Genomic DNA, 12,437 nt, shown 5'->3' with positions numbered 1-12,437 from the left:
ATGAATGAATGGCTTTCAAGAATTTGTGATCACCAAATCAGTTGTACTAGAGAATAAGGGATGCAATGTTGAAGAGAAGGACAGATACACTCAAAATCTACGGGAAAAAATAAATGGGGTTAGTGTAGTGGGAGAGTGGTTATGTAAAATACAGATAATAAAATAAATGCCACAAAATCAATAAATGACAGCAATTAATACATGCTCTTCAATAGTAATTCTGAATTTTAATGGCTCAAATTCTATAATCAAAACATACACATTAGTCAATTGGATTATAGGCCAGGACTCTATAATCTTGTGTGTTCTAGAAGAAACATACCTCACATTAAAGAATAGGCATCACCTTAAAGAGAAAGAATGCAGATATCCCAAGCAAATGGAATTTGAAAAAAGCCAACAGTAACCTATTTGAAAAAATAGGCATCAAGCCCAAACAATCAGAGACAGATTTGATCAACAAAAATCAAATTAAGATGAGATTCATACTTTAAACAGATAAATAACAAGCAAAGACATTGAATCAGTAATAAAAAAAATAAGATGTAGGTAAATCCACAAAATAATTCTACCACACATTTTAAGAAGAACTAAAACCAATAATCCTTCAACCACAACCCAATATAAACACAAGGGATACTTCAGAACTCCAACAAAGACATTATTACTCTAATATCAAAATCAGATGAAGACTCAACAAAAAAGAGCAGAACAAGACCACTATTCTCAACCCAATTCTCACAAGTAGAATGTAGAAACATTCAAAATACCATTCATTATGACCTAGTCGGTTTCATCTCTGAGATGCAGGGATGGATAGACATATGTAAACCAATAAATGGACTTAAAGTCAAAATTTACAAGATCATCTCAATCATTGAGGAAAACATCCTTAACAAAATCCAACATGCTTTTATGGTAAAAGTCCCAAAGAGAATAAGGTTGAGAAGGAAAAAAAACTTTAGTACAATAAAGACTATCTATGGAAACCCCTCAGCCGACATCATGTTAAATAGAGAAATATTGAAGCATTTGCATTGAAAATCAGGAACAAGAGAGTATTGTCCATTATCTCCACTCTTATTCAATACAGTACTTAAAGTTAACTAGATCAATGGGTCAAGAGAAGGAAATAAAAGGGTAAAAGTAGGAAAAGAAGAAATCATATTTGATATGCTGCATCATATAAGAGCTCCAATCGACTCCATCAGAGATCTCCTATATGTTATCAACATTCTCATTAAGTGGAAGAGTTAATGTACAAAAACCTGTAGCTCTCTATATACCAAATACCAAATTACTGAGAAAGACATTAGAGAAACAATTTCACTTATAATATCCTAAGAGAAATGCTTTAGAGTAAACCTAAGGAAGGAGGTGAAGGACAATGAAACATTTAAAACACCAAAGAAAATCAAAGAAACAAGAAGATTAAAATACCTTCAGTGTTCATAGATAGGTAGAATTGATTCTGAAAAAAAAGTGGTTATCTAAAATAGGTACTTTTCTATTACTGTGATAAAACACCGTGATAAAGAAAACTTGGAGAAAGAAGGGCTAATTTGGGCTTTTGTTGCCAGAAGGACAAAAGTCCATTACCATTACAGTTGGAAAGTGTGGCCACAGGATGAATGGCATCTGGAGCAACAAGCTGAGTGCTTAGACTTTAAACCACAACCATGAAGTAGATAGATAACTAGAATGCTATGCAACTTTGAAATCTCAAAGCTTGTGCCCAGTGATATACTTTCTCTAGTAGGAACACACCTCCTATACATATCCAAACAGAACCGCCAACTGAGTATTACAAAGTCGAACATCTGGATCTGTAGAGGACATTCTCATTCAAACCACCACAATATTCTATCAAAATCAATTTACAGATTAAATGCAGTCTCATCCAAAATTTCCATACCATTCTTCAGAGAAACAGTAAAACAATCTTAAAATTCATATGGAAACAAAAATAGACCTTGGATAGAAAAAGAATAATACTAAAGGCATTATCACACTTAATCTCAAGTTATATTACAAGAGCATAATAATAATAATAATAATAATAATAATAATAATAATAATAATATGGTACTGTCATAAAAACTGACACATAGATAAACAGAACAGGATAGAGGACCCAGGATTAGCCTATAAAATTAGAGCTACCTAATTTCTGACAAGGATGTCAAATATGTAGTGGAGAAAAGAGGGTGTCTTTAACCAATGATGTCTGGGAAAGTAGACCTCTATGTGTAGAAGAATGAATATTTATCTATCCCTTTGCACAACAAAATCATCTGAAAATGGACCAAAAATCTCAATATACAAAAGCACTCTACCAACTGAGCTTAAATCTCCAGTATTAAAATATTAAAATGGTAAAAGAAAAGGCAGGGAATATATTACAACATGTAGACACAGGTATAGACATTTTATATGTTACAAAATGACGGCATAGGTAAAAAGTTTCAAAGTCGGACTTTGGTTACTAGGAAATAAGATCAGCAATAGATACATGGAATCTCTTGAAACCGAAAAGCTTCTGTACAGCAGAAGAAACTGCCAATGAAGTGAGAGGCAACCTACAGAATGAGAAAGAATTTTGCCAGTTACACCTTTGTCAAAGATTGATATCTGGATAGGCTGAAAAAAAGAAATTAGTGAAACAACACCCTTCACAATAGTCACAATCTGTATGATAAGAACTTCAAGTCTCTGAAGAAAGAAATCAAAGAAGAGCTCAGAAGATGGAAAGATCTCATATGCTCATGGATTGGCAGGATTAATATAGTAAAAATGGCTATCTTGCCAAAAGCAATCTACAGATTCAATGCAATCCCCATCAAAATTCCAACTCAATTCTTTAGAGTTAGAAAGGGCAATTTGGAAATTCATCTGGACTAACAAAAAACTCAAGATAGCAAAAACTATTCTCAACAATAAAAGAACCTCTGGTGGAATCACAGTGCCTGACCTTAAGCTGTTCTACAGAGCAATTGTGATAAAAACAGCATGTTACTGGCACAGCGACAGGCAAGTAGATCAATGGAATAAAATTGAAGACCCAGAAATGAATTCACACACCTATGGTCACTTGATTTTTGACAAAGGAGCTAAAACCGTCCAGGGAAAAAAAGACAGCATTTTCCACAAATGGTGTTCACTTAACTGGTGGTTATCATGTAGAAGAATGCAAATTGATCCATTCTTATCTCCTTGTACAAAGCTCAAGTCTAAGTGGATGCAGTATCTCCTCATAAAACTAGAGACACTGAAACTTATAGAGGAAAAAGTGGGGAAGAGCCTCAAAGATATGGGCACAGGGGAAAAATTCCTGAGCAGAACAGCAATGGCTTATACTATAAGATCAAGTATTAACAAATGGGACCTCAAAAAATTCCAAAGCTTCTGTAAGGCAAAGGACAAAAAGGCAACCAACAGATTGGGAAAAGATCTTTACCAATCCTAAATCCGATGGAGGGCTAATAACCAATATATACAAAGAACTCAAAAGTTAGACTCCAGAGAACCAAATAACCCTATTAAAAAATGGGGTACAGAGCTAAACAAAGAATTCTCAACTGAGGAATACCGAGTGGCTGAGAAGCACCTTAAAAAATGCTCAGCATCCTTAGTCATCAGAGAAAAGCAAATCAAAACAACCCTGAGATTCTACCTCATACTAATCAGAATGTCTAAGATAAAAAAACTCAGGAGACAGCAGATGCTGGTGAGGAAGTGGAGAAAGAGGAACACTCCTCCATTGCTGGTAGGACTGCAAGTGGTCCAACCACTCTGGAAATCAGTTTGATGGTTCCTTAGAAAATTGGACATAATACTATTGGAGGATCCAGCAATACCACTTCTGGGCATATGTCCAGAAGATGCTCCAACATGTAATAAGGACACATGCTACACTATGTTCATAGCAGCCATATTTATACTAGCAAGATGCTGGAAAGAACCCAGATGTCCCTCAACAGAGAAATAGATACAGAAAATGTGACAAATTTACAAAATGGAGTACTACTCAGCTATTAAAAACAATGAATTTATGAAAATCTTAGAAATATTGATGGATGTGGAGAATATTATCCTGAGTAAGGTAACCCAATCACAAATTAACACAGACACACATGATATGCACTCATTGATAAATGGATATTAACCCAGAAGCTTGGAATTCTCAAGATACAATTTGCAAAACACATGAAACTCAAGAATAAGTAAGACTAAAGTGTGGATACTTTGCTCTTTCTTAGAATGGGGAACAAGATATCCATGGAAGGAGTTACACGGATAAAGTGTGAAGCAGAGACAGAAGGAATGACCATCCAGAGACTGCCCCACCTGGGGATCCATTCCATAAACAACCACCAATTCCAGACACAATTGTGGATGCCAACAAGAGCTTGCTGACAGGAGCCTGATATAGCTGGCACTCCTGAGAGGCTCTGGCAGTGTCTGAAATATACACAAGTGGATGCTCACAGCTATCCATTGGACATAGCAGAGGGTCCCCAATTATGGAGCTAGAGAAAGTATCCAAGGAGTTGAAGGGGTTTTCCGCCTCCTAGAAGGATCAACAATATGAACTAACCAGTATCTCCAGAGCTCCCTGGGACTAAACCACCAACCAAAGAAAACAAATGATGGCACTCATGGCTCTAGTTGCATATTTAGAAGAGGATGACCTAGTCGGTCATCAATGGGAAGAGAGGTTATATGAAGGTTATATGCCCCCAGTATAGGAGACTGCCAGGTCCAGGATGAAGGAGTGAGTGGATTGGTGAGCAGGCGGAAGGAGGAAATGATGGGGGGGCTTTTGGAGGGGAAACTAGGAGAGGGGATAACATTTGAAATGTAAATAAGAAAATACCTAATAAATAAAAAAAATGCTACTGATCTTCACAGAGAATTCTCAAAAAATAAAAATGTGAATAGTTAATAAAAACTTTAAATGAGTTTACTATCATTAGCCACCATGGAAATGCAAAATGAAACTACTTTGAGGTTGTCTCTTACCCCAGTCAGAGTGACTATTGTGAAAAAATCAACAACACATACTGGTACACATGTGGGTCCACTGTTGGCAGGAATAAGAATTGCTGTAGCTACTGTGAAAATCATTGTCTAGGTTCAAGAAAGTGCCAGAACTAGAAATACTGCCTGCTCCTGTTATTCCACTTCAAGGCATGTGCCTGAGTACTTTTTATCCTACTCTCCAGATTATTGCTTATCATTGTTTATTGTTACACTATTCACCATGGCTAGGAGATAGAATCAATTTAGATGTCCATAAACTGATGAGTGGATAATGATGCACACCCATGATGGAATTATATTTATCTGTAAATAAAATGAAGTTATGCGATTTTCAGGAAAATGAACCAGAGCAAAATAAATATACTGAGTGAGCTAACTTAGACACAGAACAACATACATTGAATCTTCTACATTATGCATAGATTACTAGCTTTGAATGTCACATTTTATGTGGTTCTATAGAGACCAGAAATCCAGAATTAGGTCACTGAGTGGGGAGGAACTAAGTAAGTATAGTATAATATCAAAGTAGAGGAGAACTATAATGAAAACAGAACATTCTGGACAAGGGGTTGGGGATGAAGGAACATGGAATGTTAGTCCAAATGAAGGGGGCATGAAAAAGTCATGTGGAAACCTGCTACTCTGTAACCAAACTAAAAATTACTATTAAAAATTTTTAGAGGAAGATGCACCAAATGGCTGGAAATGCCTCTTCTAGAAGCTGTGGATTATTAAACAAAAGTACAAGTGCCAGATGAAGTGCACCTCTTTATGAGTGGTTGATCCAATAGGTCCCAGAGGTTTCTCAAATTAGACAGGCTCTTGCCATTCCTCTTTATTGCACACCATAATTAGACAATATGCCTTTACTGTGAAGACACCATATATTTTATTTACATAACATAGAGCAATCAAGTTGGAACTGGATGGAAAGCTTCCACTTTGCTTGCTAGTTTTCAGAGTAATGGAAGGTTTTACACAGCCCACTGGGGCAGAAAAAACAGCTTCGTTTTTATGTTGCTGTGAACACAAGGAACTATGCTATTTACCTGTTAGGCAAGGTGTACCCTTTTGTTCAGGAGGTGAGTGACTGTTGTGAGGATAACCAATTCTTCTATGTGTTTGAGGTCCCCTATATAGGAAGCAATTCACACCTGGTACTGTAAACCACTCAAAATCCCCTGGTGGATGATGTGACAGGCACTAGTAGAAAACTTATTTCTGCTGTTCAGGTAAGTTAACACAACACTGAACCACTTTCTAAATATGTATGTGAATGTTCATAGAAAATTTCCACTCTTATCCTTAATCCAAGAGGCCTCTCTCTCCAGTGAGCTACAGTGAAAACAGACCTATGACTATATAGAGAATAAGTGATAGTTGAGTATGTATCCCTCCATAAGACATAATACCACCCTTCCAAAGCTCACAGACATTGTGAAAGAAGAGACAGGAAGAACACAAACACCAGGTGATAGGGAGAAAAGACAAAAACGCAAAATGCAGTATTCTGGGCAGGGCACAGTCATTGAACTGTCATCCACTTCAGATGAGGCACTGGGTCTTCACAAGAATGGTTGGAGGAAGGTCTCAGAGGATCCTCCTTCTCACCACCATACCACTCCTGCTGAAATATTTAGAGAAAGGAGAAGTGATGTTAGTTATTCACTGGTGACCTTTGTAGGATCTCAGTGTCACATGGACAGCCCTAGTTAGGCTAAATGGTTCATAAGATAAAACCAAAACCATAAATTTGAGAAAAGGGCAGCCAGAAGTGGGGTGGGGGAGGGTGATAGGGATGGGAGTGAGACATGAGATGATAGAAGGAGGGCGTAACCAGTATGCATTATATACGCATGTAAAATCATTAAAGAACTAAATTGTTAAAAAGGTCAAAAAGTAAAATGACAGCACCAATATCTAAATTGATGTCTGATCAAGTGTAGATGTATCTCTCTTATAATCTGTGTCAAGGAAACACACATTCCTCTGGTCCAAACAAACCACAGATAGTGCCATAGTTGTGCCCTAGGCCAGTGAAGGAAAGGGTTAAGTTCTTGAGAAATCTTGGAAGTGATAGCTAAGGCATTACTATTCTTGGATCTAAGTATGCAGAGGTACCTCAAAAGTAACAATGATGGGAAGGGAACTTTCATGTTCAAAGCCTACCATAGAGGTAAACATAATCAAAGAGCAAAGTAGAAGTATATAACCTGAGATTTGACCTCTATGAGCTAGTGTTTCAGTCAACATTCTGCCATAGTCAGCAGACTTTTACAGGAGGCTTTGCTTTAGTTATACCATACTTCTGCATGGCATGAGTTGTGAGCCACATAATTCAAGGACCAGTGTTGCCAGAGGCTCTGCTATGTTGTGATGGAGTCCAACACTTCTGCAGTCTGTACAAGGAAGGATAGGATGAAGATCGAATTAGGTACTGGACTGTATTGCATCTTAAGTGACATAATATATGTGCTCTTAAAGGGACATGTGACCTGTGCCACCAGAGAAATTGACAGAGAACTGGTGAGGTGGAGTATGTTCAAACTCAGAAATCTCAAAAATTAAGACTGACAGAGTGGAATGTGCTCCCTCCCTGCTTCCATGCCTGCCTCAGAGCATTTAAATTGAGACCTCCAACAAGGTGGAGATAGTCAGGCAGCCCAGCACCTGAAATTCTTCCCCATGCATATAGAGCATAACCAAAATCTTAGCCTCAGCCAATAGAATACACTTAACTCTAAAACCCCATATCATGCTCCAAGGTTCATATAATCCCTGACCACATGGAATAAAGCAGGCAAGTTAATTCACCGGGGATTGTCTGAGACTGTTTTAACAGAGCTGTAACACTTGTGAGAAGACTCTCTCCCTCTAAAGCTCTCATAATTGGATCTTTGAACCCACCTCCCTGGCCAGGCTCCCATCCCACACAGAGCTCACACCAGAAGCTCACATCAGAGCAGCTCCCAACCTATTACCTCCACCACAGCCACCTTGGAACCAGGGATTCTGGTCCTACACTGCTGGAACCTCTTTATTCCTTTTCTAAGAGTTGTGACACTGTTCTGGCACTTTCAGCTGGACCAGGGCTCTGTGGGTCCCATTTGCCCAAAACTTTGCTTCAACCCCCTCAGCCTGGCATACAGTGGTGTCTGACACTCCAGAGGGAAGAGGTGGACTATAAACCATCTGTTCCAGACGTGCCCTGTCCTCTCTTAGTAGGTGTATCAGTGATGTTCAGACACCATGAGAGGAGTAGTAGAGCCTGGAACCACAATCATAGTCTAAGTCCAAGTTCAAAGAGGGCAGTGATATAGAGACGGATCTACCACAGTTTCTCTAACTGCAAGTAGAAAAGAGCTAGCTCAATTGTGAAAGTAATGGGTTCTTAAAATAAAAATTAATTCTACCTATTTACTCTTTCTTATTGTGTCTCTTTGAGAGATTACATTTTCAAATATTTTTACTAACACTATTAATTTACACCTCTTAGGGACATTTTTGATGAATTGACATTATGGTCTGACGTAGAAACAGATAAGTAAACAAACAGAACAGACTAGAACAGAGGGCCCAGAAAGCAACCAAAAAAGCTATGGCCACCTAATTTTTAACAAGTGACACAAAAACATGTAGCAGAGAATAAGGTAAATTGTTCAAAGCGTAGTGCTGGCAAAACTGAATATTCACTTGCAGAAGAATGAAATTAGAATTCTTAACTTTCACCTTGTACAAAAATCAGTTCAAAATAGATCCAATATCTGAATTTAATCCCCCCCCCAAACTGAAAGATTTAGTGGAAAACCTAGAGAATACTGCTCAAGACATTGATTGGGGTGCCAAGAACTTTCTGAACAGAGATCAATAACTCAGAACAAGACCCAAGTATCAACACACAGGACTACATGAAACTAAAAAGTTTCTGCACAAGAGAAACTAACAGCGGAAGAAAGTCCACAGGATGGGAGAAGATTGACTTGTTACACTTCAGACAAGGGGCTAATAGCCAAATTACAAATTTATAAATAATTGCAGAGCAAATACTAACAAAATAAAACTGTCATTCAACAATAGAGTAAAAGAAAATGAAATGAACAGAGAGTTTTGAAGAGAAGAAACATAAATGGTTATTGACTATTAGTATCAGGTGAAATGTAAATTAATATTACCTTCTTCAGAGTGACTTTCCTTAGGAGATGGAGAAGGGACTGAAGGAGCTGAGGGGGTTTGCAGCCCCATGGATGGAGCAGCAGTGTCAACAGGCCAGAAACCCTGGAGCCCCTGGGGACTGGACCACCAACCAAAGAACACACATGGAGTGACTCATGGTGCTGGCCACATATGTGGCAGAAGATGGCTTTGTTGGACATTAGTGGGAGGAGAGGTCCTAAGGCCTAAGGGTGTTCAATGCTCATGTGTAGGGGAATCCAGGGTGGGAGGATGGGAGTGGGCAGGTAGGGGAGCACCCTCATAGAGGTAGAGGGAGAGAGCATGGGATAAGGGGTACCCAAAGGGGAGACCCAGAGAGGGGAAACCATTTGAAATGTAAATAAAGAAAATATCCAAGTGGGGTGAGAGAGACAGAAAATAAATAAATAAATAAATAAATAAATAAATTTAAAAAAAAGATTAAAAAAAAATCTGACAACAAATTTTGGAAAGAATATGGGGGTGGTGGAGAAGTCTTATTCATTGCTGGTGAGAATGTAAATAAATATAGTCATTGCAGAAATTAGTTTGGATGTTTCTCAAAAAATCTGAAATAGAACTATCATGTGACCCAGTTATTCCACTCCTGGACGTATATCCAGAGAACTCCGTATCCTACAATAGAATATTTACACATTTATACTTACCACTGCTGGGTTTACAATAACAAGCAATGGAACCAGCCTTCATGCTGGTCAGCAGATGAATAGATAATGAAAATGTGGTGCATGTATAAAATGGAGCATTCTTCAACTTTAAAGACTATAAAAATTTGCAAGGTAATGGAAATAGATGGATTTATAAAAGTATAATATTAATCAAGTGGCCCAAACTCAGAAAGAAAGGAAAGCACATATTTTCCCTCATATGCAGAGATCCTAGTCTATAATATTATTTCTTTATGGACTATCTAATTAGAAGCTTGGAACACACACACACACACACACACACACACACACACACAACACACACACACACACACACACACACACACACACACACACACACACACACACCTACCTGGTATTATGCCTTATGATGTGAGTTTCAGAGCTCTCAATGTATAGTCATGTGTGTCTCTTACACAACATTGTGTCCTAGGAAACAGATTTATATAGTTTAAAATGTTGGCTTGGAGTCATTCATCATCTGCATTAGAAGACATGAACATCACCCCAGAAAAGGAAGTGATGTTAATGCAGAACTTTGTACAAAAATTTAAATTACAGAGATCTCAAAACTTTAAACCATAATGTATCTTTATTGTGTTTTCAGAACACTTTTATATTTTTTTTATAACAAACTATGTTCTTAATTTAGTAATGCATTACAGTGTAGAACATAGCACTCCTGTGCGAATTTTTATTTAAAAAGCTTTTTAACATAGAAAATTATTCAATCCAAAGTCTTGACCTGACTCCAGGCAATAATATTTATCACTTATATATAAATTCATTAGAACATGGAAAGCCTTTAACATTTTACATTGAAAATGTAACTAGAATTCTCAGCTCCTGGAGGCAATATCTAGTCGCATAGGAAGCCTTGATTTTCCTTGTTCTTCCACTAGATAATGGCTTGATCTTTCTAATTTCCAACAGTTCTATCCAGTCCTTTCATCTCTGGTCATTTATAAGTATAACTAATGGTTTCAACATCACTATGTTAAAAGACAAAGCAACAAAATCCTATGTGATTTTTCTTTTTACAAAGTTATTATACTAATGATTTTCTGTGAAGTGTAATTTCTAGCTTTGGTACTTTAGAAGGAAATATATAAGCAATTATCTGAGGTTGGAAAGCTAGCTTAGAGGTTAAGAGCACTACCAAAGGGCTTAGATTCAATCCAGAGCACCCAGGTGGTGGCTCACAGACAGGTGTACCTCTAGTTCCAAGGCTTACGATGCCCTCTTCTGGCCTTTGGAGGCACTTCATGCACAAGATAATAGGCACATAAAATACATAGGAAAAAGAAAAAGGAAAAATAGAAAAGCAATTATCCCAAAGCTTTGGTTTATTACACTGCAAAATGCCTTTGAAAACTAACCCATGAGTCAATTCAAACTGTCTTGAACTTCAAGATATTTGGCTTGTTTGTTCAAGAATTTTAGCTATTCTAATATGAAATAGAACTTATTTTCAGGAGTTGCTATTGAAAAAAATGTGAACATTAAATGCCTTTTTAATAGTTTACTAAGTTTTCAGGAGCAAGTTCCAACACATCCCCAGACCCTGACTCAGAGCTGGCTACACTGTCCAGAAGCCAGGGTGGTAAAGCCATGTGAGCATGCATATAAACTCACATCATCCACAAAAATTCACTTGGTGATCACAAGGAATGAAAATACAGTCCTGTTTTCCAAATGCCACAAGTGAAGAAAAGCATACTGAATGCTTTGAGTATTGTCACAGCAGTGAGAAGACACTTTTAACAGTTGCTGGTAGTAGTTAATGAATTTTTACTTATGGGTTCTTGTCTACATCTGTTGTGACTTAGAAAAATGGTCACCTGTTTTCTCCCTTAGTAAATGTCTTTGACTCAATATTTTTAGATTCATTCTATGGCATATAGCTGTGTCTTGATTTCCTGTGAGAAGTAAAAAAAAAATAGGTATTTTGTACAATCTATTTTAGCAGATAATATGTGAATTGAGTTAAAATTCAATAATTGTGTTTCAAATTGCATTTTTTGGGTTTTAGAGTTGAAGTTTATATCAATATAAATGCCGTATACACTTAGTTTTAAAGAATAAAATACAGCATAAAGCAGCCACCTGGTTCATACTTCCTACAATACCTATTCCTAAGTCCTTGATTCTTTGAGTTATTTCTTTTGGCGTTCATATCTATTTCTGAAGGCATGGGCTTATGCTATTATTTCTTGGCTTTTGAATTGTAAGTATCATTTCTTTTCTTCACTCTTTGGGAGATAAGCTATCTAGCATTTTTTTTCTTTTTGAGACAGGGTTTCTCTGTATAGCCCTGGTTGTCCTGGAACTTACTCTGTAGACCAGGCTGGCCTTGAACTCAGAAATCTGCCTGCCTCTGCCTTCTAAGTGCTGGGATTAAAGGCATGCGCCACCACTGCCAGGTGGTGAGCTGTATTCTCTTTTTTTGTAGCTTTTTTTATTAGATATTTTCTTTATTTACATTTCAAATGCTATCCCGAAAGTTCCCTA

This window comes from Mus pahari, chromosome 14 (assembly GCF_900095145.1).
Source record: "Mus pahari chromosome 14, PAHARI_EIJ_v1.1, whole genome shotgun sequence".
NCBI lineage: Eukaryota > Metazoa > Chordata > Mammalia > Rodentia > Muridae > Mus > Mus pahari.
This window is presented reverse-complemented; position numbering follows the sequence as displayed.